Genomic DNA, 25,177 nt, shown 5'->3' with positions numbered 1-25,177 from the left:
ATTAGGGATTCCTTAAATGCAATCGCTATTTAAGAAATCACAATAATTTGCGATTTCTTAAATTGCGAGTGGCAAGTTGTTTCATGCATCGCAAAAGCTATTTTTGCGATCGCAAACGGCCGATTTTTGCGATTCGCGCCGTTTGCGATCGCAAATAGCTTTGATGCATGTGCCTGTTAGATACATCTGGCCCTAAGGGTCTATGGCCCTCTGCTTGTTCTCCACCCGGCTGTAAAGCACAGATGGGGTGGTGAGATCAAAGTGTGCATGAGTGTTTGGCCGGGCTTTCACAGCAGGCCAAACTGTCATGCGCACTTGAAGCAAGCAGCGCCACCACTCCTGCTAATTCAACACCAGTCATAACCGACTTTCATAAACCCAATTAAAATGATAAATGGCTGACTCTGCCCCAGCCCTAACATCCTTTAATAAATACTAGCCTTCTGGGAAGCCAGAAACCTGACTGTGCCCCAGCCTTACTGCACTTGTAGAGGCGCAGCTTGTCAACACATCTATTTCCCTCTATCCCAGCTCCATCCTGTCAGGGGGGGCTTCCCCTTCCTTCCTGCGCCCCCAGACGATATGAATCCGTCCCGGTTTCATGCGCCTGAGAAAAGCCAGCATCGCCATAGCGAATAGCTAACGAGTCAGGGGAATTTAATGATGTCTGAGAAATTAGCGGAGCCCAAAGAGGTTTCTTGTTTGCTAATGCAACTAATCACCAATTTAGGATGCGACCGCACTGAACATCCGTACGTCATCCATCATGCACAGATGTACGGCCATTAACAGCTCATAAAGGGACACAGGACTGCATTCAAGATTGCCGTTGGGCAATTATTCAATTTACTTTTCAGATTTTTTTTGCATATATTTCGGAATGTACACAAACAAGACAGAAATCATATGGGCATGTTTATTAAAATGTCCTACCAAAGCTGTGTTTCCTCAGACCAGAACATTGTGTTAATCTGATTATGATGGATTAGAATGAACCCTTGTCGTGAAACGCAAGCAGAGTGTATAAAAGGCAGGCACAGTGGAATCCAGCATAACAAGGGGTCTTTAGGGAGCAGCCCAGGTGTTTTCTTCATTACCCCTCCTCGTTTTATTATGCATTTATGGAGACTCAGTACAAGGAAAACATATAGTTTCTAGGCTCAATGTATAACAAAGTATTTTACAAATACGTTCCAAGAAATAAAAATATATAAAAGAAAAAAGAAATAAAACAAGTATAAAGCACTATGTACAAGTCTTTATTCTGACTAAATTATTCTTGATTCATAAGGTACTTTTTAAATTCAGCTGTAAAATCGTTTAGGGGATAGTGCGACTCAGCCACTCCAAATTCTTTCTCCATCTTGAGGCATGCTCATGCTTAGATTTTACACAAGTATTATAGATAGGTGTTATACTGCTTGAAACATGGTCATAGAAAACTATGGAAGATTCAAATAGATTTCCATACAGTAACAAGGACTTGAAAATACAATTGCTTGAACAAAGGCAATCTCTGCTTAGTTCTCAACAAATGGCAAATCTTTGTTATATGTTATAGAAGGTTGTAAAGTATGTTAACAGACAGGTGGGAATAAAAGACAACTCCATATCAAAGATCACACCCAGATTCCAGACTGCTAAAATAGATTTAGCTGGAGGTTCAAGTTTTGTAAGCCAGTCGACTGAGACATTAAGAGATAGCGTTAGGCAAATAGTTTTTCTAGCATTGCGGTAGAGATCGTATCTCGCCATCCAATTTTTAAGTGCTATCAGACACTGTGATATAATAATCCTGCTGGTAGACTTATTAGTACGATCCAACAGAATTGCGTTGTTTCAGCGTACATTTGACACGACAGACCATGAGTCATAAATATGGCCTCTAGATTAGGCAAAGCGCCAGATATGCCGCGCATCAAAGATGCTGCTGTGAAGTGTATTGATCTAAATGTGCTTGTTCCTGACAATCCGTAGGAACTGATCCACCTTAGGGCCCTACCACTCACTTCTAAAACATGTCCCAGGAGATCAGTGTGTCCATTCTACTCCCAGCACACGTCATCTTCAAGCGGCACACAATTGCCCCTGAACGTGTCTTGGCACATAAGACTTGGATTGACTTTCACGAGGGCAGCATACCCATCCTTGCCCCCCTCTGGATTGGATCCTATTGTTGGAGCAACATTTCCTGCCCTTTAGATTGGACACAGCTGCTGCTACGGCAGCACGCTTCCCACACATGGGTAAGATGGGTATTCCACCCCCTTCTTAGCTTAATTTTTAGGATATTATTGTGTATATAATTTCCGACCAGGTTACTAAACCAGTGAGCAGATATATTCCTTTCACTTAGGTGACTCACCTCAGTGGCAGCGTGCACGTTGTGGTTTCGCAGCCCTGCCCAGTCATCTATTATTCATCACAATACCCCTGAGCCATACAAGGAACATATTATATCTTTCCTCCTTACCATGGAGTTTTACCTGCATACCAGATTGTAATTCTGACCCCTTGGTCTCTCCTAGGTGCCCCCAGTTATCCTCATGCCCAGAAGAGACCCCTGGATGGGATTAAGGGTTTGAAACGCCATAGACAATTTACATACAGACAAACCTGTTGGCATTTCGTGAATTACCCAAACACAGCAGACTGTTGGCCTGTTGTAACAGATAACACGGTCTGAGTTATTTGTATATCAACACACAACTGTTTATTCACGTACCGTTGTTCACCCGTTTTTGTGGTTTCTTCTCATTAGGGATCACTCCGCATGGATTCGTCGCATAAATTGGAATGTATTAAGTTTATTTTGTGGTTTCTAATCACTGGGATCGTTGTTCCTGGACTTTGTCACATAAATCGGAATGTATTTAGTTTATGATGCAATAAACCACTTTCTACATTTAAAACCTGCATTTATATTAATATGCATTTACTGCCTACAGTGATTTCACTGTGTAAAATTTACTATTGTTTAAATGGGATCCATGCAAACCACTGATCCTCTCATAAAGATAGACCCAGGTTCACAGAGCCCTCGGGTGGCTCCTGTTGTTTGTAATCATAGTATGACATCTGGCATACTAGTGATAGACTTACTACTTGGTATGAACGTTGTCAATGTCACAACAGATAGTTGACTAGTGTGAAAGGTTTTCTGTTGTGATGTCTTGGAAATTTCCTGTGCCAGAATGGGATGTTGCTCGGGTGTTTCTGTTTAGGTCAGAGTGGGTGCGTAGCAGATCTGGCTGTAGTGCATGCTGAGACAAATGTTCGACAGACATGATAGTAGTATTGCTTAGGTTGTGTCTCGATGTTCCACCCTACCCTGATGAGATTTTAGCTTACCTGTGTGTGTTTGGTTTCTCAGACATTGGGTCTTGGAGGAGAAGAAAATCCAGAGGCTTTGGGTTTTGGCTCAGCTCGCGGAGGATGTTAGTGGGGTGACGCTATGGAAGAATGTGGCTTCTAAGTTTTGTGACTCTATTTTGGGAAGCTTGTGTCCAAGTTTTGCTGATGTCTCAGGGGGGCTTCCGAGGTGCATGGGCTGTGGTAAGAGTAGGGGAACTACGAGCAATTGTAAGGGACAGAGCTAAAGAGGGTGGTGAGGGCTAAGGTGAAAGGTTGAATAATGGTGACAATAACCAGTTCTATTGTATTGAAATTGCATTTATATAGCGTTTACTACCCCGACGAAGCGTCAAAGTGCTTTTTTCTGCGAGTAGCATGCTACTCCGGAAGCCAAAAAGGATTAATGGTGAATTAGTTTAGTGAAATATGAAATTAATTTGAGTGGTGGATATGTTAGTCTTTTATTTGGATTGAAAAGGATAGTGGAGGGATAGAAGAGGGAAGGGTTTTCATTTATATAGCGCTTGCTAAGGAGTATCTACAGCCATGATGATTCTGAAGGTTAAACACCAGTGTGAAGAGGAGCAAGAAGACCAGAAGGTCAGCTCAAATCCAGTGTTCAGGTTTCCAAAGGAGTTTCACAGACCACAATAGTGGGTCTATGGTGTATAACAAGGAGAAAAACAGTCACAAAAGACACATTTTTACCCTGGATGTGGGTCTACTAGGAATGCTCATAAGCAACAATGGCTGTATCCAGTAAAGGTACAATCTCCATCAAGAGTGACACTGGGTCAATGGGGAACACCCAGAAGCAATGAAGACTTCACCACAGGAAACTTATATACCCCAGTGAATATTCTTTAGGGACTACCCAGAAGAGGTGATGGCTCCCTCTAGTAAAGTGGAATTATCGCACTGGAAAGTGATAAACCTAAGGGCCGGTCTGATTGGGTATAAACAGTAGGGGAAAAGGCTCCGCCCAGGAAGAAAATGACTTACCCTAACGGAGGTTAAATCCTCTGGTAGTGGGTCCTTGGGGAAAACCCAGAAGTGACAATTGCTCTACTGAGTGAATACTGCAGTGGAGGGGCTAGCCATATGATGCATTCAGAAGCAACAATTGCTCTGCCCAGGAAAGGTATTTACACCAGTAGTGGATCTATTAGCTGTACGCAGAAGTGACACATTTTCAGTCCATGACAGGCTATATGCAGTGGAATTTAGTCTATAGGGGTACCCAGAAATGCTATGGTGCAGCTCATAGGGAAGGATGTGATACTACCAGGTACAATATTTGAGCAGACATTGAGTGGAGGTTCTGAGAAAGGTCAAAGAAGTTGGATATGACGGCTGAGAGGAGTGTCAGGGATTCTGGCCATAGGTCATTTCCATGTCTAACAGGCCCAAATAGGGAAAGAGTCACCACTGAAATTTACTGTTAACCTCCAACATTTACCCAGGCAGTGTGTTGGGAGAGTTGAAAGTGGTGAGTAGTGACAGGACCATAACAGGGCTGAAACAGCTTCACCCAGTTCAGAGGCAACGTAAGAGGAGGCAGAGCCGATGCAGAGGGAGAAGAAACATCTGAAAGGAACAAGCACTGGCAAAGCTAATAGGTCTCACCTTTCTGATCTATTGGCTTTGCCGATGTTGTACAGTATCATAGTGTACAGCATTGACAAAAAAAGAAGTGATAAGGCAATACTCATATGAGTACAAACGCATTAGGACGCTGCTGGCATAATGCATCATTCAGTAGGCAAGCACACGTGTGATACTCATGTCCACTAAATGACATAGGTGCCATTTTATTTCCTTTTTTTTTTTTTTTACAGATTCAGGATGGTAGATCCACTTGAGGTGGCAAATAAAAACATATATTTTCACTTGCGCTAAATTACATTTCGGAAACCTAAGCAGCCCTGCAGCAAATGAGAGAGGCTGGGCCATCCAAAAAATATATTTTTAAAAACACAGTAAGGATGGGCAAGCCCAAAAGGAGAGGTTGAAGGAAGTGTGATGGATTGGGGAGGTAGCAATACTGAGTTGACGAGGGGATTAACTAAAAGTAATTAAAAAAAGCCAGGGTGGTCGGATAAGGGAGGAACGAGGAACTCTATAGACTGAAACCATAGCACTTGACGGAGTTAGTAAATGGGAAAACAAAGGAGCAGATATTACTGACACAAAATCACACAAGGGAGAGCGTAAGTGGGGGAAGAGAGCAACTAAAAGTGTGCAAGGCAGGTAATTTGAGGAGTGAGGCACTCAAAGGAGACAGCTGGAAAACACGCACTCTCATGAAGTGCTTAAAGAAAAAGAAAAACATAGTTCTCTAACTTTGATTAGTGGAACAATTCCAGTCAAATGATACAAGTCTGCCAAACAAAAGGATAGTAAAGAGGATGACCCTAGGGCAGGGTCATACACAAGAAGAGGAAGGCAAGCCATCGAATAAGATGCAGTAGTGTGTATAATGCACATCGTTGATGCCTGTGGGAGGCACTTTTACCAGAGCAAGTGAGTCCCTACAGCAGTATGAGCACTGCAGATATGTAAGCCACTGTGGAGAGAACTGTTTCAAGCCAAAAAGTCCTAACTGATTGTATCAGCTCCTCCATCCCCCTATTTTTCATTTATTCCTGGAGTATCCTTGTAGTTTTCTTTTTTAGGTCTCGCCTAAAAAGCGCTTGCTCTGTCTCTTCGAGACATGCTGTATTCAGTTATTGACTTGAAGCTTCGCCCACTGTCTGCCTAACTTTTTAAGGGACTCCTGTTGCCGTCCTTTGTAAACTTTGGCCTTTAATTGGTTGATAAGCTTAGTAGTCCCGCCTTAGTACCGCCTTGTCTCATCTTGTTACCTCCCATGAGGACATCCCATGTTACATGTGTTGTTACTCGGTAGGCTTCAATTACAGCCTCAGAGCACTATTTGGTTAAATGGCTCTCTTTTTGGTTTTCTAAACACGGCACGCCTAAGTTGATATAATTGCTGCCATGCCTTTGGTTTATTGTGTGCGGTGCAGAACGCGGCCTCATGGTTTTTTTTCTTCCTATTTATTAACTTTTTGGTTTTAAAGCTCCCAATGCTGAGCTTTCATTTTAATGGCAGCCGCGCCCCTTTCTTTAGACGCGGCTTTTCTGAAGAAAGGTGCGCAGCTGCTATTAAAGTGAAAGCACAGAATGGGCTGCTTTTACAAAAAAAAAATATTTGTTTGTCAACTTGACCAACAAACGCTTGTTTTTTAAAAATAGTGCCCCATACCCAGCTTTCACTTTAGTGGCAGCTGCTCACCGTTCTTTGGAAGAGCCACTTCTAAAGACAGGGGTGTCCATTAAAGTGAAAGCGCGGCATGGGTCGCTTTCACAAAAAAAAACATTGTAGGGCAGTCTAATCCATTTTCCTTGCTTACATTAGGGGCCATTACACTCTTGCTTCTCTTTGATAACTTCAGGGCTTTTTGAGAGAAAACAGAGATACAAACAACCACAGCAAGCAGGATATCCATTCCTGTAGTACAGCAGTAACACTGACGAAGCGAGAGGTGAGGGCGTGCTTCGGAGTGTGCAGGGGAGCAATCTCGATTGAAACAGATTCATAGAAAGAACTTGAGCCGGTATATAAAGTGCTATAGGTTTCCTTGTGGTTACTTCAAAGCACTAAATGAACCAAGTAGGTGATAGACAGAAAGCGGTGCTCAAAGTCCCCTGAGCGACAGGAGCGCCCCGGCCGATGTTCTTCAATCACTTTTCCTGGTGATTTGGAGTTTGGCTGAATTTATGGTGAAACAGTTATGTTTTCAGGTCTTTCTTGAAACAGAGGTAGTTTGTTTCCACGCTACCAGTGGGTTCAGTGAGTTCCTGAGCTTGGGCCAGTGGACTTTTCTGGGATTTGCCTCCATGTTTGTTTCTTCTGAGGTCTCATTGTCAAGAGAAGGTTAGTGATAGCTAACGCCGGTGTCAGCACGGTCAGACAACCTTGCTTCCTCCTCACTTGCCCATGTTAGAATCCCCGGATCCACCATACTTCACACCATCTAGTCTGGGCTAACATCCCAAAGTATCCAACCCGCCCAGGGTGCAACAGATGCTCAGGTTCCCGTCCCGGCTCCCTCTCTAGTGTCCTATCTCTGCACTTCTGCACAGTCGCCCGTGCACCTTCGTGTTAGCAGATTGTGAGACCCAGCACAGACATAACCCCATCCAGGCGTCGGATCTCCCCTCCCTGCTTCCCCCCCTCTTCCAACCTGTTATGCTCTGCTACCTCAAATCACCACTGACAACTTCTGTTGGGTGCCTGAAAAGGTCGCAGTTTATTCATATCACAAAACTTTATACAATCGTAACGCATTGTTCAAGGTCATGTACATAATGCATGGTTAATCTTGTCCCAGCTCTGTCAATCAACTGGGAGGGGAGGGAACCCTTTCTGCTTCCGGGTTTAGGCTTCAGCTTGCTACCGAATGGGCGGATCTCCGTTTAGACCTGCCCGGGCCGCAAGTGCCGTCCCGCTCGCCCTGTGACCTTACAGGGGCCCTCCCTTCTCCCCGAGGCCCCTGCCGGCTGGCATCCCAAGGGCCTTTCTTGTGTATCTACTGTAACTTCTTGTGACTGGGTCCTTTGTTTTTGTCTCCCTCTGAGCCCCTGCCGTGAGGCATCCCAAGGGTCATGGGGAGAGTATTGTCTCTAATCCTTGTTGGCGGCGTGCCGCCCTTTTGGCTCCCTCAGTGCCCCTGCCGTGCGGCATCCCCAAGGCATTGCGAGAGCCTCTCATCTATCTTCTACTGGGTTCTCCCCTTTCTTTTGTTAGCTTAGCCTGCCTAGCTCCGCTACCCTCCACCTTGCAGCTGCGACGCCCGACTCTTAGGTGTGGGTGGGTGGGTTTCTTCTTCACTCGCCCTTGGCCCGGGAGGGGGAATTGTGGAGACCTGCCCTGGTGGCCCCCCTTTTATTCCCCCCCCTGGCCCACGAGCGCGACCCCTGATTGGGGGGGGCTCGCTCCTGCCTTCGGGGCCAATCCTGGCCCCCGACGGCCTAGCCCTTCATTTAAATTCCTGTGGGGGTGGCCGGGGGAGGGGCGCCGCCCCCGGACGGCGTTTTGCCCGGGCCCCTAACGGGTCCGGCTTCGCCTACCCGGCCCGGGCTCTAACCCCATCCAGGCGTCGGATCTCCCCTCCCTGCTTCCCCCCCTCTTCCAACCTGTTATGCTCTGCTACCTCAAATCACCACTGACAACTTCTGTTGGGTGCCTGAAAAGGTCGCAGTTTATTCATATCACAAAACTTTATACAATCGTAACGCATTGTTCAAGGTCATGTACATAATGCATGGTTAATCTTGTCCCAGCTCTGTCAATCAACTGGGAGGGGAGGGAACCCTTTCTGCTTCCGGGTTTAGGCTTCAGCTTGCTACCGAATGGGCGGATCTCCGTTTAGACCTGCCCGGGCCGCAAGTGCCGTCCCGCTCGCCCTGTGACCTTACAGGGGCCCTCCCTTCTCCCCGAGGCCCCTGCCGGCTGGCATCCCAAGGGCCTTTCTTGTGTATCTACTGTAACTTCTTGTGACTGGGTCCTTTGTTTTTGTCTCCCTCTGAGCCCCTGCCGTGAGGCATCCCAAGGGTCATGGGGAGAGTATTGTCTCTAATCCTTGTTGGCGGCGTGCCGCCCTTTTGGCTCCCTCAGTGCCCCTGCCGTGCGGCATCCCCAAGGCATTGCGAGAGCCTCTCATCTATCTTCTACTGGGTTCTCCCCTTTCTTTTGTTAGCTTAGTCTGCCTAGCTCCGCCACGCTCCCTATGGTTTTTCGATCAGAGGGAGCTCCCCCCTCGCCGCCTCCTACCCCCGACTGTCATAGGAAACCCCTCTGTTCCAGAACCCCCACGATGTTCAGCAGGAACATATCCATACCCACCCCTGTGAGGTGAACTCCGTCTCCGCTGTGATACCCCGGGGATCTTAAGTTTATGAACCCATGCCGCACGAAGCCCCAGCCATTTGCCTTACATACTTTTGCCATGGTGATATTAAGTTTTTTCCTAGACTTTTCCACGGCCCCCAGGTCAATCGCCCCCCGCCAGGTGCTCCGCACTATGATTTCTGAAAAAATTATGTCCGCGGGGCGTGTCATTCTTGCTAATGCTGTGAGGCCCTTCCGCATGTTCTCCAGGAGTGCCTTTCGCCCCATTGCCGCCAAGTCATTCCCGCCCAAGTGGACCACCACTGCGTCTGGCTTGCTGCCCCGCCGTAGTGCCTCCTGCACCATGGACAACAGCTCCCCCCATCTCATCCCGGGGCGCCCCCACCATTCTATGTCGGTGTCCCGCAGCCAGATACCGCCAAAGTCCCGTCTAGCCGCTGCCCACCGCTGTGCCCGCGTAACGTACGAGTGCCCCACGATCCACACCTTCTTGCGTGTAGCCTCCGAGCCTAGAAGAGATGGGAGAGGGGGGGAGGGGGGGGCTTAGAATGCTGCTGGGCGAATGTACCGCTTGTACGCGCCGGATGCCCACCGCCCTATCCCCTTAATAGCGCCCCCCCCCATGCCCAGCCCTGCCGCCGTCGTTGCCGCACCGATCCTGAAGGAGTGCGACCCATATTCCCAAGCGGGGAGGCCCAACGCTTCCAATGCCTTCCTCATTACTGCTATAAACTGAAAGCGGCTGAGGAAAGATCCATCTTTGTGCTGAAATAGCGGCCCCGTCCTCCCCTGCACGCTCTCTAGGTGCCTCTTTAGCAAACATACCGGGCAATGGTCTTCATTGTCCGTGCAGCGCAGTCTGGTCCATGCTCCCTTGCCTGTCTGGTCCGTCTTGGACCTCCTTAGCAGTATGTCCATGTGCTCCTCCTGCATGACCACCCCTTCTCTCTGTAAGCAAGCTGCTCCTGCCTCTACCACCGAGGGGGCTACCACCTCGCTGACCCTATATGCCCCGAAGAAAGCTACTGCAAATGCCGCCCGGAACAGCTTGACTTCACACCACGAGAAGCATATCCCGTCCAGGACCCCCAGCATTGCCTGCAGTAATCTGAAATGGATGGGGCGCCTTGCATCCTCCGGTGCCTGCTGCAACCTACCCCACCCTTTCATGGCCATGCGGCATTCAAATCCCCCTGTTTGATCGGCCTGCCCTGCCAATTTCGTGTAGTAAGCTACTGCACTTAAATGTGCTTGTGCCCAAGATTTTGTTTTCCCTTCCTGGAAAGCCCACTCGATGAACTCCAGGATGTCCCTTTTTGAGGCCAACTGCCCCCTCCGCAGGCCAGCTTGAGCCCTGAAAGTTTCCCAGCATTTTCGATACCGGCTGTTGGTCTTTGGGGCCAGTGCATTCTCCAGCAGCCATCTCAAACCGCTTCCACCCATGCCCACGCTTCCTCCGGCATCGGGGTCATCTGCACGTCTGCGCCCGGAGCTAGCTTCCTGAATCTGTCCCACTGGAAACGAGAAATAGCATCCGCCACTAAGTTTTCCACGCCCGGAATGTGCCTGGCCCTTAATGCAATGTTCCCTCTCAACTGGCAGCCCACTAACTTTCTCAGCAAGGCCGCCACTGCTGGGCAACGCGCTGTTCCTGTATTGATCGCCTGCACCACTGCGTGGTTGTCTGACCACAAAGTAATCTGTCTATTCGCTAGTTGGGAGGCCCAGATGTGGAAAGCTACTACAATGGGAAACAGTTCTAGTAGAGATATGTTTGAGGTTAACCCTGCTGTGCGCCATGCCTCCGGCCAAGCCCCTGCCGACCACGCCGTCCCCAACAGGGCCCCGAAGCCGTAACCCCCTGCTGCGTCAGTGTAGAGTTCCACTTCACAAGCCAGAGCCCAGGGGGCCCGCCAGATCAGGGTGCCATTGAACTCTGTTAGAAAACTCTCCCATTGGACCAAGTCGTCCCTTACTCCCTGCGTGATGCGAACCCTGTGGTGTTTGTGTGCCAGACCCCTCGTGAGCCAGGCTATCCGCCGGGCGAAAGCGCGTCCTGCGGGGATGACCCTTGTGGCAAAGTTCAGTTTCCCCAGTAGCTGCTGCAGCTCTCCCAGGGTCGCCTTCTTCTGCTGCCTCAGCCTACGTATATCGTTGCGCATGTCCGCTATCTTGTCAGGTGGCAGCTTGCATGTCCCTGCCACTGAGTCCAGCTCTATCCCCAGGAATGTCAGTTTTGTTGTGGGACCCTCTGTTTTCTCGTGGGCTAGCGGGATCCCGAGCTCTTCCGTCAGCGCCCTGAAACTAGCGAGGAGGTTGGTGCAGTCCTCTGTGCCTGCCCTACCCACGAACAGAAAATCGTCCAGATAGTGGACCCGCCCTCCACTTGGCGTCCGCTGCCCCAGTTCCCATTCTAAGAAACTGCTAAAAGCCTCAAAATGTGAACATGATATTGCGCAGCCCATGGGGAGGCACTTATCGTAGTAGTAACCCCCATCCCTTGGCCCGGGAGGGGGAATTGTGGAGACCTGCCCTGGTGGCCCCCCTTTTATTCCCCCCCCTGGCCCACGAGCGCGACCCCTGATTGGGGGGGGCTCGCTCCTGCCTTCGGGGCCAATCCTGGCCCCCGACGGCCTAGCCCTTCATTTAAATTCCTGTGGGGGTGGCCGGGGGAGGGGCGCCGCCCCCGGACGGCGTTTTGCCCGGGCCCCTAACGGGTCCGGCTTCGCCTACCCGGCCCGGGCTCTGAGTAGACTTACCTTTAAGAAATGCACAATGTGACTCCGTGATCTGTGAGCCCTCGCAGATTAAATCAGGGCGGCAATTCACGTATTGAAAGTTTTGCCCCCCGTACCTCTACAGTGGGTTTTGCTAGTCGGACTGTACAAGACCTCACACTGCACATTGTCAGATGAGGAAACGTGCTGGTTAAAGCTCCTCTTCCAATTGCATGTGTACCTATGGTACCGCTGGTTTATCACTGCTTTGACTGCGTCACTCGTTTCTCTTCATGGCTGAAACCCTTTTATTGTAGTGTATACTCCATCGCTGCAGCGCTCTCCTGCCTTATGCCTGGAAACATTGATTGATTTCTTGGTAATTTAGAAACATTGCCTCTCAGCAAGGCCTCAAGTATATACCTGAATTATTAATGAGAACTGTGTCCTTCGTTCTTAAGTAATCTCCCTTTTTGAAAACTGGCAATCAGCAAAGTTTTTTTTTATATAAGAAAGACGTTGCAATATATGTTACACAGTCCGTATTTGGTATCCCAGAGGCTGTCCTGTGTCTCGAGTCCTCAGCAGTACACTTCCAGTACTGGTACAGTGCGAGCTCCGGGAAGTCCATATTTTACAATAGTGTTGGTATTTTTAAAACTGTGTTCACTAACATAAACGGTGTGATGGACCAGCTCTGTTACCCTGTCAGCCTATCTTCCCCTACACATTTCCCTCTCTGCTCTAAGTGTGTAACTTTACAATACGTTGTTTCTTAAACTCGATCTTTTAAGTTTTTAATTTCTCTTAGGTATCTCGGCTGGGAAAGTTAGGCAGCCAAGGCCCAGAGTAGTAACGTTTTCAATCCAGTGACTTCATCCATGGAGAACTCTAGGAGTAGGGCCCTCCTTACTATTGTCCCACTAAGTGTTTTATCTGAAATTCCTTGAGCAGCTATAATAAGACGCTTATATTAGATACTCGAAAACTCTGTTTTTCCTGTCTTTGGAAATTATGTCATTAGGAGGTAATTTTGGTTGGGGTAGTTTAGATAAAAACACTTTCATTCTACTATGTTTCTACTGGTGACCCTTTTAAGGACTGATTTCGATGCCCTGCAATGCAACAACCAATCCCCTGCTACCTTTCTAAGCGCGCCATCAAAGGACCAACCTCTTTGACATATGTTCTCAACAAAAATGCCTCAGGCACTGGAACTGGTGACAAGACAGACAAAGTACACCTGTGAGTGTGTATTCCATTCAGGGAAGATGTGAAATAGAGTAGAGGCCCTGGAAAATGACCTAAACATCTACTCAACCAGTTCTTTAGTGAACAGAAATCCTTAATACTCAGACTCCTCACTGCATTTAGAAAATCCAGTAGTGTGTTGGTTACCCGCTTTGCAGCATCATCTTCGGAAGACATCGCCTGGGAGCTGTTGGTAGCATCAGCAGACGGATGTGGGTTTTGTAGCGTACAGTTCAAAGCATGATAGTGCTTTTATTGATACTCAGTGCATCATTTCAGCCTGTGGATGTTAAAAGAAAGATGACTTGCCTGTGACCATTAAATCTGCCATAACACTATCTCATGCGCTAACATGAGATCCTGGCAAGACTGGGCTCACTGTTGTCAATGGTCAGCTCCTTGTCTTTTTTTCACTAGCCTGTTCCTCCGTTTATCACAATTAACTGTGAAGCTTATCAAGGTTTCTTGCATTAAGGGATATAGACTACCAGCCTGATCCAGAGTTGGGTGCTAATGGAAATCCCTATCATTTGTGGATGAAGTGGTAATTCCCAAGAAACCCACTCTAAACTTGTGTTCACTATTGTTTTAAGATGGTGGCGAAAATTCAACAGCTCTGTTCTCCTCCAGATATACCATTTCCTCTAGGAATTCCTGGACTTTGCATTACCATGCAACTCGAGGTCAGGGCCTGTGTAAAAGTTAAACAGTATCAATTAGGGACTTAAGTATTTATTTTCAGTTCACGTCACTAATCTCTCTCTTTCTCTTGGACCGCAAATGTGACCCTTTCTAGTCAATAACAAGCATGTTTGCAAGATGTTTATTAAATATAATGATCCACTTAAGGCTCTGGATTTAGACCATTTTATAAAATTTGTTAGGAACTCCCGGAACCAGTGATCTCTGTTCTGTTTAATTTTATGAGGCTGGATGAAGGTTGCAAGTTGCTTGTGACACCCCCATATGGATGTTAGTCACTCTCTGCTTTGTGTTCATAAAAATTAAATGTATTTGTGATAAGCTGCTTTCTCCAAGCATTGGGTTGTTGTCTACTCAAGCAGACTAGCCACTCTCACTGACTCTATGGCACAGTCATCGCCTCAAAATTAAATATTAAATTGCTAAACTGGTCCAGTATAGGCATTTGCCTGGTTGAAGATCTTCATAATGGAGAGAGGTTTGGAACTATCAAGGAAAGGCGCTTGATCTTCCATTGGCCTAATTTGCTGATCATATCTCAGCCATCCTTAAAACGTAGGCTCAGGTTGCTAACCAAGATGATGGATTCAACTTGCTAACTCTGCACCGCGCCCATTCACAAGTCTCCAAAATCCTACTGCCTGCCTCGACCCCGACCCCCTGGGCAACCGGGAACGGTAAATGATTGAAGGTCAGTACCCGCCGTAGCGCGATTCTTGTTACTTGAAGCACAGAGGACCGTCAATGTCACCCTGTGGCCCTGTGAGATGTTGGCTATGGTACAGTGGAGAGCACGTGACAAAGAAAGACTGACAGTAGTCGAGAGGAGGCTCCTGCTCTGATGGTGATGGCTTGGGCCACTTTCAGGGAATCTGCTCACAGCTCCTGGTGGTGAGAGTCAGGCACCGACAGAATCGGGCACTGCGAGGTGAGCTGGAGGCAGAGCAAATCCCGGACTCTCATCTGCCCTTCCCGGCCAATCTAATGCCGCTGGGGCTGGAGAAGTCATGCTGGATCTGCTGATGACCCACTGAGGCTAATTGTGGCAACAATGGGAGTGTGAGTGGACTCTCCCTATGCTGTACTATAGGCGCAATCTCTAGCGGGGCCTCAATGACTGTGGTGTTTTTGACCTAATGGTGAAATGTACTGAGATTTGTTCTGCTAGTGTGCCCTGGATCTTGGCCTGTGACTGGTACGGCTATGCTAACAGAAGCAACATAGACCTCACTCTTCTGTTATATGTATGTATCACATCCCTGGAAATGGGTGGAGGAGAGATACAATATCAGACCACACAGAACCTGGCACTCGCTGCTGGATCTTCGGCTTCCACGGCTGCTCTACTGCTTAGGGCGTACCGTAACTACCTTTGAAACAGAAACCACTCCCAATCTTGAAATTGCAGAGCCTCAGGTACTCCACCTCAGATGAATCTTGATCAAGAGGACACCATCCGGAGTATTGAATACTGGCAAGATCGCGTCTGATTGAAAACTGATTAATCGAACAATTGACTAGGGGCTGACCTGTCTGGGGGATGATGGTTCCTCATGCAAGTTGTTCCGGGAACTGTATAAACTAATGAGAAGGGTGAGACCAATGAGTTATGGGGCAGGTGGTTGAGATGGTTGGGCAAGCAAGTTAGGTGTTTAGTGTTTCCCCCATACAGCAGGTACCTCACAGATAGGAACCCATTTCACTAATTTGATCATGTTTAGAGTGGGGGGAAGTTGCTACAGGAAACAAAGAAACTGATTTGCTCTTTTGCCACATTAGTGGGGGTCTTTGTTCCATCCCGCAACAGATAATTCATATTTTTGAAGTGTAGAGTCGAGGGAGGGTTGGGATTACTTCCAATGTTTTAGTTAAAATATCCCGACATCTCATTTGTTTAAATTCCCATGGCCGGACCAAACTGAATATTTCCAGAGGGACAACTTTTAATCCTGGAATGTGAACAGTCTTGTCGACAAGATCGAAAGAGGTGTGCTCCTCAGGGCAGCCAAATGACTCAACCCAGGCTTACATCTTCAACAGGAAACTCATCTTGTGGGTTTCAGATGTACATTTCTGACCCGATTTGGCTTCTCACAGGTGTTTCATGCGGATTTCAGCAGTGATTGAGGGCATTCGCCATACTAATCCAGTCATTTGCCTTTACCGTAACACAGGTATGGCACAACAATTTGGGGCGATTTGTGGTAATCACAGGTGTTTTGCTTGGGAAGCCCTTATATTTGATGAATGTTTAGTCCTTCTCCTTACCTGGGGACAATAGGTAAAAAGCTGGCACAAATCCATTTTGGGTTGTGAGTCCTGGGTGGAGACATAAATGGGGTTGCTGATTGGAAAGGTGACAGGACAGAGATGACAGGGCCTACACAGCAGGACCTCTCTCCACTAGCTAAATTCCTTGATGCCCTTGCGGCCATAGATGTTTGGTGAACATTTCACCTGAGCGAGCAATGCATTACATGTCACTCCGGGGATCACAATCCCATCTCTCGGCTGGTTTTCTTCCTGATGCTGAACTCAGAGATTTATCGGGTTGCTGATCCACAGAAACGGATCCCTTGCCAGTTGAATTGTCAACAGAGGTGGGATTGTGGGTAGTGAATACATGATGGTGGTTGCCTGACACAGAATTTAGAACATGCTTTACAGATGCAATAGACAAATACTTTGAAAATACCGTGTTCAGTGAGCTCATTCAGGGTGCTCTCAGAAGTCTTATAGGGCCACGATAAGGGGAGATCTTAATTACTTAACAGGCAGATTCTGTAAGCCCCAAAAAGCGACCACTACCTATAGGCTTGACTCCTTAAATATCAATATTTAGAATCCCCTAGCTCTTGGTAAAATCTTGCGCACCATGACATCTACCAATAGGGTAATAGGCCAGCAATACACTGCATTGGCTGTGCTGAAACTGTAAACAAAGAAGATCCCACTGTGTACATAGTTAACCATCAGGGCTCCAAGGTCAGAGCTGGCCGGAAAATCACTCAGGCCTTTGCATCCTTTTTTGCTGCATTGCACTCATGGACAGCTACTCTAGCCCCTGATGCATTGGCCAGCTTCATGAATAATATCTCTGTGAGATGGCTTCCAGATGAGGAGAAAATTCTTTTTGAGGAGGATATTACTGGTAGGCAGTGGTTAATTTGTAAAAAAAAAGAAGTGCCAGGGCTCTCGTCAGGAGGCAGCTTCGACCAGCCCATTTCGCCAGTTAGCGCTGCCTAACACAGAACCAACAAACCCTACAAGGGGGGAGGGGATGTGGTGTAATGGCCAGAGCTGCCGACTTCGGAGCTGGGAAACCAGGTTCAAGTCTTGTTGTAGGCGCAACATCCTTTGATTCTGGGTGAATCACCTAATCTCCCTGTGCTCACAAAAAATTAATGTGTCCTTAATCGGTGCTCAAGCTCCGGTGCTGATGATTAAGTACTGGTGCTGAGCACCAGAAACCACCGACTCAAATTAAGCACTGCTGGTAGGGAATTTGCATGGGCCTTGAGTCAATTACAGACTGGTATGACCCTTGTCCCCAAGGGCTTCCCTGCCAAATATTTGAAGTTCAACTCATCCAAACTTATTTTACCTACTTGTGGAGATCCTGATGGAGTCACTACAGTGCTGGGAACTTCCAGCAGACTTGAGGCTGGCTGAAATAGCTGTAAATAACAAGCAGGGTTGATCCCCACAAACAGTGCTTCTCATGTCAGACAATTCCTCTCCTAAATATGAAGGCTAAGATATTGTCCAAAGCCTTAGTCAGTATATTATAAAAGGTGAAATGCTCACTGGTCTGGTTGGACCAGTCTGGATTCATGCTGGGAGGAGCTACTAGACATAATATAAGCAGTTCTTGCAACGCCTTGCACACAGATTAGCCGGTTCACGGGCATTGCTTGTGGCCAATTCTGAGAAGGATTTTGGCTCAGTAGAGTGGGATTATGTATTTGCTCTACTACACAAAATTAATACTGATCCCAATTTCATTCAAAATAATAAACTTTTATACACGCACCTTTCGGCAAGAGTAAAGGTGGGGTGTGGGACTTCCGAACCTTCCCTGGTGAGACGAGTCACCAGGCACGGCTGCCCATTGTATCTATTACCCTCCACCGTAATCAAGCAGTTGGTGGAATGGATATGGTTTGATGCCCATCGAGGCATTTCAAATAGACTCCAAGTGCCACAGACTGAGTGGCCTTATATACTGACAATGTCTAGATTTGATTACAATACTCTGAATGGTGTGGGCCAAGAGCCTTCCAGGTTTTTCATATATTTGAAGATTTTACTGGACTGAAACTCATCAGGGCTAAAACGGCAGTAGCAGTAGGCTGCAGGTTCTCGGCTGGGCCCAATACCTCCTGGTGGTTAAAAGTGCTTAGAAGCATTTAGGAGTATTCCGTGACACAGGATGCAACACCCACCTGCAGTGTTGGCTCCTCCACTAAGGTGGATGAGCGTCGCCGCACTGCCAGGAAAGCAGCAAAGAAAGGAAAAAATAAAATGATAACAATGGAATGTTATTATCATTTTATTTTTTCCTCCTGCTGCGGCAGTGCGTGAGGTGGCGAGGCGGAGCTGCAGGGGAGGAGTGGTAGAACACTCCTGTGCGCAGTGACTGTTTAGTCTGGCCACCCAAAACAGTCATGCACACTCGCCTGTACTCCATGCAGGCTGCATTACAGTGTGCATGGAGAACATGCCACCCCTTCAGCCCCTCCCTGGCTGAGCGCCGTGTCACGGCGCTCCGACCAATCACAATTCTCCATTGCAGCATTGTGATTGGCTTAGTGGTGGGAGCCTGGCTGCCTGATTCCTTTTCCGACATGGAGTCGGACACAGGCGAGCAGGAGAGAAGACACGGGACCTGGCTGAGCAAGGTACGTTTTTTTTTTAAACCAGCACCTCCCCGCAGACATTCCCAAGCTGAAACTCCCCTGCTCCCATACTTACCCTCTAGGCCACGTCCACATCCTGTGGACCATAACCCTATACCTTACCTGCGGACATCCTGTTGTTTTTTTCTGCGACTGGAACAAGCTGTTGTACTCTCGGATGGTGGTGTCGTCTGCTGCTGGTAAGTATGGTTGAGGTATGCTCTAGCAGCCTTTTCTTGTCGGGGGAGGCGTGGCTTGAGTCCCTGCTGTAGCGTTGTGTAGTGTCCTTTGTTGCCACTAGCAGAAATCTTTGCAGTGGTACTAGGTGATTGGAGCATGGTGGAAATCAAGCATAGAGCTCTTGACCATGTCTTTAATGGAAAATAAAAGTTCCGTTTGGTATTTTCAGCACAACTATTTTTAAAGTGCATCTGTTGGTGAGTATACATGTAAACTAAGGAAGTAATTTGTGCAGATAAAGTCTTAGTAGAAGGGTGGGAACATTGGGGGCATCCGTTGCAAAGACAGTGAGCACCCTGTAAAGTATAAACTATTTGTGCATTCTAAAGACTTTTCTGTTGTTTTTAAACCTCGTGTACAAACAGATTTGTTCTACAAAATATTAGAATAATTGCGTAAGTGAAGTGAAAAATTCAATATGAACCCCCACATTGCATAGGATCTTGGGAGGAGATTTCTCAATCAGAAAAAAATATTTTCCTTGAGGGGAAATGAAACGTAAATTTTCACAACCAGCAGAAGAAAGTTTCATGGAGGTGTAAACTAGTCATAGAAATGTAGGACTTGCTTTGATTTTCAGGGGTAATCTGATTTTCAAAAAGCCGGAAATCTCAAATCATCGAAATAAATTTACCTTGAATGCATTTCTGACTTTTTAAAATAGTTTTGTAATTCACCGTAGAAGCTGACAGCAGAGGTGAAGTATGGGTCAGAGCTGGCAACTTCCAAACTAACGGAGTTTATGGGGGGGGCTGCACATATCCTTCGACCCTGTAAAAGCGCTGAAAGGGGCACCACAGGAAATGAGGCTTCAGGTGGCGCTGAGAAACCCGCTAGTCAGAAAGAGAGTGGATGGTTAAAGGCTTCACTACACACGGACTCCGTCATTCATAACAAGACGCCACGCAATGCCTCAATACACGCAGAGCACAGAGTTAATTAAATGTACTCAAATTTATTGCAGGTAAACACGCAGCGAATCACGTCAAAGTAAAATAAACATAATAGTAATTTGCTTTTTATGTAGTGAGTCATACGTGTCTTCTGCTGCTGTAAGCACAGTAAACGGCAGGTCCATTTGCCCAAGATAACAGGACTAATTTTATTAACAGCATAAGTATGAAAGACTAAAAGTGCCCATGCTGTGATTTGCTCATCTGATTGCAGATTACAGCAATGCCTGACATCAGCAAATCGCATACACAGGGTGCAATACAGCGAGACATTTTTGGGAGGCAGAACATAATAGGGTGAAAACACAGTACAGGGAGGAAGACTAACCCTTGACTGCACTGAGGGGTACATCAAGGAAAAGTGGAGTGAGTCCCAGGCTTCTGACAGGAACGGAGGAGGTCGGGGTGATCGCTGCCAGTATGAAGTGACATTGTGCCCAAGGGCACTTAATAATTCAGACTTCTCAGTTGGTATGCAGGATGTTATTTGTAAGGGCCCACCTTTGTGGGTTTTTGCAACCCGACCCCCCGACTATATAATGCATCACGTCATAGTAGAGTTTTACTGACTGCATGTGCTGTAAGTGAAGGCTGCTACTAATGACCAGTTTACTGACACTCACATGTTTGATGGTTGCTGTCACCCTTCATGGGACAAGTTAGAAGGTCTGAAGTTGTCTCAAGTTGCATCTCGGTCTACATTCTTCCTTGTAACTTGGAGGCATTTCCTTGCAGCACCACAAGAGCACCCAGATATATGGCACAGAGAGAGCCCAACTTGCTACAGACTTGAGTAGCACAATCATTCATTGTTTAGTTGCCTCCTGATACTTCTATCCCTGCTTTTCTCATTTGAAATTTACAGCTACAGTGCCCGAACAGGCAGTTAAAACCAAGGCTTGATGATCTAGTTATACACAAGAGACAACGAAATCTCAGTGTTATAATTAGGGCTCCTGGTTTTATGGTATTTATTTTTTATTTCCGTATGTATTTATCCATATTTATTTTGGGTTTTTAGAATAAATGGACGCGTAAAATGGTATATTTCCATATTTATTTAACTCTTGGAAATGCACTCATATGAGGAAGCCTGTTGCGTTTTAGCAAATTAAGCAGCCACATATAACAAAACACTACACCGATAGGTGCATATCAACTTTATGCTACAAATATATGTTAACTAATGCCTGTATTTAAGGAATTATGATCCTGTTTTGTAACTCTCTCTTGGTCTAGCTGCTCAGTTTGTTCCTGGAAATCATGAAAGATAGTATGGAGAGTCTTGCCAATCACCACAATTTTCAGTATATTTCCACTTTTAAAAATAAATACAGACAAGAAACACATTGTTTTCTGTCTGTATTTATCTGTAAAAATCAGTAAAAACTGAAAACTGGGAGCCCTAGTTATAATGTTGTACCGTTTCTGACATATATTTAGAAATGTTCATTTTCTTTTAATCAGCTGGCGCCCTCTGCCCAGTGGCGCCCCCTATCTTTAGCTACTCTCAGTCTGCCAGTCTGCATGCTGAGCTGGGGACTGGAGAAAGAGCACAGAGTGTACCCTGACGGTGTTTTTCTACAGCCCGAGCGCGACATTCAGACTGGCAGAGCGAATGGTTAGTGGTGCTCACTCTCTACAGCAACCACTCTCTACCGAGATCTGCCGGTGAGTCCTGTCCCTTTAAGAGTAGACCAGCTCTACCGAGAAGCTAGTGCCCGGAAGGAAGCATTCCTTCTTTGCTTTACGTTCCAGCATCTGTTGTATTCTGATCACAGAGCACTTGCACTGACGTCACTCCACTGGTTGCCATGACCATAATCCCATTTCCAAACCTTACTCCTATCCCAAGGCACAGGACAGGGGTGGTTTCTCCTTTATGGCTCTGGGGCTGCACTCCTCTGAAATTCCTACACATTTACATCAAACAATATTAAGTAGATCGATTTATTTAGAGAGATGATCGTATCGTATTTAAGTCTGGGCTTCAGTCCAAGGCTGCGTGCCACGCCTCGCTCTAAAGCAGGAGTCAGGAGCCAGGCAGCAAATCAAACTTCCTGCACTGTGACGCACGAAGCCGGGCTTACCTTTCTAAAAGCCTTCACTGTGGTCTGTGGTGGTATCCGCTGTAGGCCAGTGTAGCTATCAGACACACGGTTTCAGGCGCCAAAGTGTGCGTCCCTGCCTGAGGCCAGACGTCCGTCATTCACAGGCATAGATCCTACCCTTTTCCAGTTGTCACACGTAGAAGTGGATGCAAGCACACATGATTTGGTGCCTTGTCCTCCTTAATGGTAAGTGTTATAATGTTAATCATGTGCTATGTATATTGTACTGAGACTCCTTGTCATGCTAACCTCCCCCACTGTGATACCGCAGGCTCTGGCTGTAGGACACTGGCTCTTTGGAAATGGAGCTGCTGTGCTTGTCGCCTGCAAAATTGATCCAAAATACGAGCAGTGTTTTTGTTTCACTCGCAAAGTTGGTCCAAATATCCAAGTCGAGCGAAAAGCAAGAAATATGTACTTACAGTAAAGACTGTTATCTGCTGCATGGCTTGAAAACTGGCCTTGTGTTCATGCGCTTAACATTAATGTCAAAAACATGGATTGATATACGAACAATGAATGTGAAAAGAGTTATGGGAATACATGCCAGTGATTTAGTTCCTCTCATATTTCACATTTTACTTACTCTTGCATTCTCCAAGAGAATTAGCTATTTCATCGCATTGTGTTTCTTTTTTTTGTGCATCTTATTTCTCCTGCATACCATACTTTGAGTTGTGCTAGGTGTTTATGGGGAGCTTTGATTGAGAGCGCTGGCGCCGAGGCTGATGGCAAAGGTTGGCCTCTCAATGGGTTGGCATCCCTGAAGAGCACGCAGAACAATGATCATGGATTCCAGTTGCAATTGAAATTCCATTTAAATGTGTGTGAAGGTGTGCAGAGATGTCACAATATCTACAAGGCAAAATAAAAAGGAAATAAAGTGCTAAAATGTGAGGGAGAGCAGTGCATGTTTTGGGTGGTGAAATGAGGGATCTATGAGGAAGTGCATATGGGGGAGAGTGACAAGAGAGTGCTGAAGAGAAAAGAGAGGAGGTTGAACATGTGCAGATGTATGGGATGTGCAGAGAAAAGGGGCATGCATAGCTAACATAAAGTAAACATAATTGAAGGTTGACCTCAATAATATGTAATTCACAGTCTCACTATTTCAGAATTGAAACATTTCCAATGTTAATTATTTATACAAATCATTGTTGGTATTCATTTATCATAAACAGCTAACAACCATTGACAAAGCCAATCGTATTGACAGGTCTTTGGTGTATGTCAGTTGTTGTGTTATATATCTGGATGTAATAACATCTCAGAGAGAAACCAAAATACCAGTCTGGTGGCACTCTATGGGAATCATAGAAATGTATTTTACATGTTCCCCTTTAGAGAGCCCTCACTTTTTTTCATCCCACTAAAAAAATGTCTGCATATATTTGTAAATGACTGGTTCCTGCCAGCAGCTTTGGGGGCTTCTCAAAGCCTAGTTAGAGCATTTTCATCCAAAGCTGATGCTGCATGCAATGTAAGACACTGGGCAAGCACACACTTTTAAAGTGCCTGAAGGTGTCCCACTGCACAGTGTGCACATTAAAGTAACTGCTGAACATATTAATACAGTAAGATATGGCTTAATGTGTTTAATGTTTCAAGACTATACGTTCCCACTGCTTTACAAACCTTGCTTTCTCACTAAATATATTTGCTTTCAAATGCACCATTTGTCAATCTTTTTAACATTTTTCTCTTAAGGAGGACCCACCCTGGAACCCAGGTTTGTCCATTAAGCTTGCTGGCTTCGATAGCTACATTAAAGTAATACCCAACATTTATGCCTTACCACTTTCAAATGTCACCAGCCACCACTAGTGAACACCTTTTCAAACGGATTCTCCCACAGGAACAGACCTTTAACGTTGACCTCCCAATGTCTTTTCCTCACTGGCTCTCTTGCTCTGAGATACAAATGTTGTTTGTCTGGTCTGTGCATTCTCGAAGCTCTGCCCTGCAACTGCCTGTCCTAACCTTTGCCTCTTTGCCTCAAAGCAAACTTCAGACACGTCCACAGATACTTGAAAATCTTCAAGCATATACATTTCAGTAGCGGGCCATGACCCTCAACACTGGAGGGGCGTCAGGGGGACCGAGAGACATTCCCAGTGGGGGGGTGGGGGGGGGGGGGGTGGATGAAGAGATATTTTTTTTAAAGTACCTACCCAAGTTTTGCACCATGTTTTCCTATTTTCTTCTGAAGCCAGCTCCACAGCACATCATGAAGCCTCAGGCAACTCCCTTCTGCAAATCCCGACGCTGCTCTCATGGTGCGCACAATAAGCATGAGTGCAGCGCCAGGATTGGGTGGAGCAGGCTGCCTCGACGCCCCAGCAGGCAGAGGAGGCTTGTGCCTGCTCTCCACCTAGCTGGGTGGAGAGGTTTACACTGCACAAGTCAGGCTGCTCGTCGCAAGATGGCTGGCCAAAGTGATATGCGCAGTGTAAACTGGAGGAGCGATCATCACTCCGCTGCTGCCAGTCAGCAGCAGTGCCCCGCCCCCAAACACTGCTCGGGCTGGGGGCAGTGAAAAACAAAACTGCAATTCATTTTATTAATTTTTATTTTTCACTTTTGCTGCATTGGCAACAGGGGGGCGACACTCCTCTGCTCCAATGGTGGGCCACCTCTGATACATTTAGATTACAATAAAACATCTGTGTGCCGCTGGTCTTTCCAGTCCTAACCTGGCTCAATGGGCACTCCTTGCGCTTTCAAAAATATTTTAAAGAAATAATATGATGCTACATTGGTTCTCTCAGCCTGTCCAGTATTGGAATATTTCACGTATTTCCTTGAAAAGCTACATTATTTTAAGGATGTTGTGTCTCAATTTTTTTATTCTACATTTTTATTCTATGTGGTGAAAAAGCAAAGGTGGCCTCCAAAGCTGACTACTGAACCACCATTCAGCAGTGGCCTTCTCCCACCTGCTAGATGGCAATTCCCTGCTCGTCGGTGTCTAGATAGCAATTGAATTCTTTGGAGTCCAGCATGTATTTGTCCAGCTGACCAAAAAAGCGTTCAA

General features: G+C 46.6%; 1 protein-coding gene across 4 annotated transcripts in view; it reads left to right on the top strand.

The window, feature by feature from the left end:
* Positions 1-25,177, top strand: part of SMIM3 (small integral membrane protein 3) — a 116,057-nt gene that overhangs the window by 72,591 nt on the left and 18,289 nt on the right. Inside the window, exon 1 of one of the 4 annotated variants that reach the window (XM_085617698.1) lies at positions 22,227-22,329. The exons of the other annotated variants lie outside the window; for them this stretch is intronic. The gene's annotated coding sequence lies outside the window, so the exon portion shown is untranslated. Of the gene's footprint in view, positions 1-22,226; positions 22,330-25,177 lie in introns of those variants that run through there. 4 annotated transcript variants of the gene reach the window in all.

The sequence above is a fragment of the Triturus cristatus genome, chromosome 7 (genome assembly GCF_964204655.1).
Source record: "Triturus cristatus chromosome 7, aTriCri1.1, whole genome shotgun sequence".
Lineage (NCBI taxonomy): Eukaryota > Metazoa > Chordata > Amphibia > Caudata > Salamandridae > Triturus > Triturus cristatus.
The sequence above is the reverse complement of the archived record's forward strand: the minus strand, read 5'-3'. Positions and strand labels throughout refer to the sequence as shown.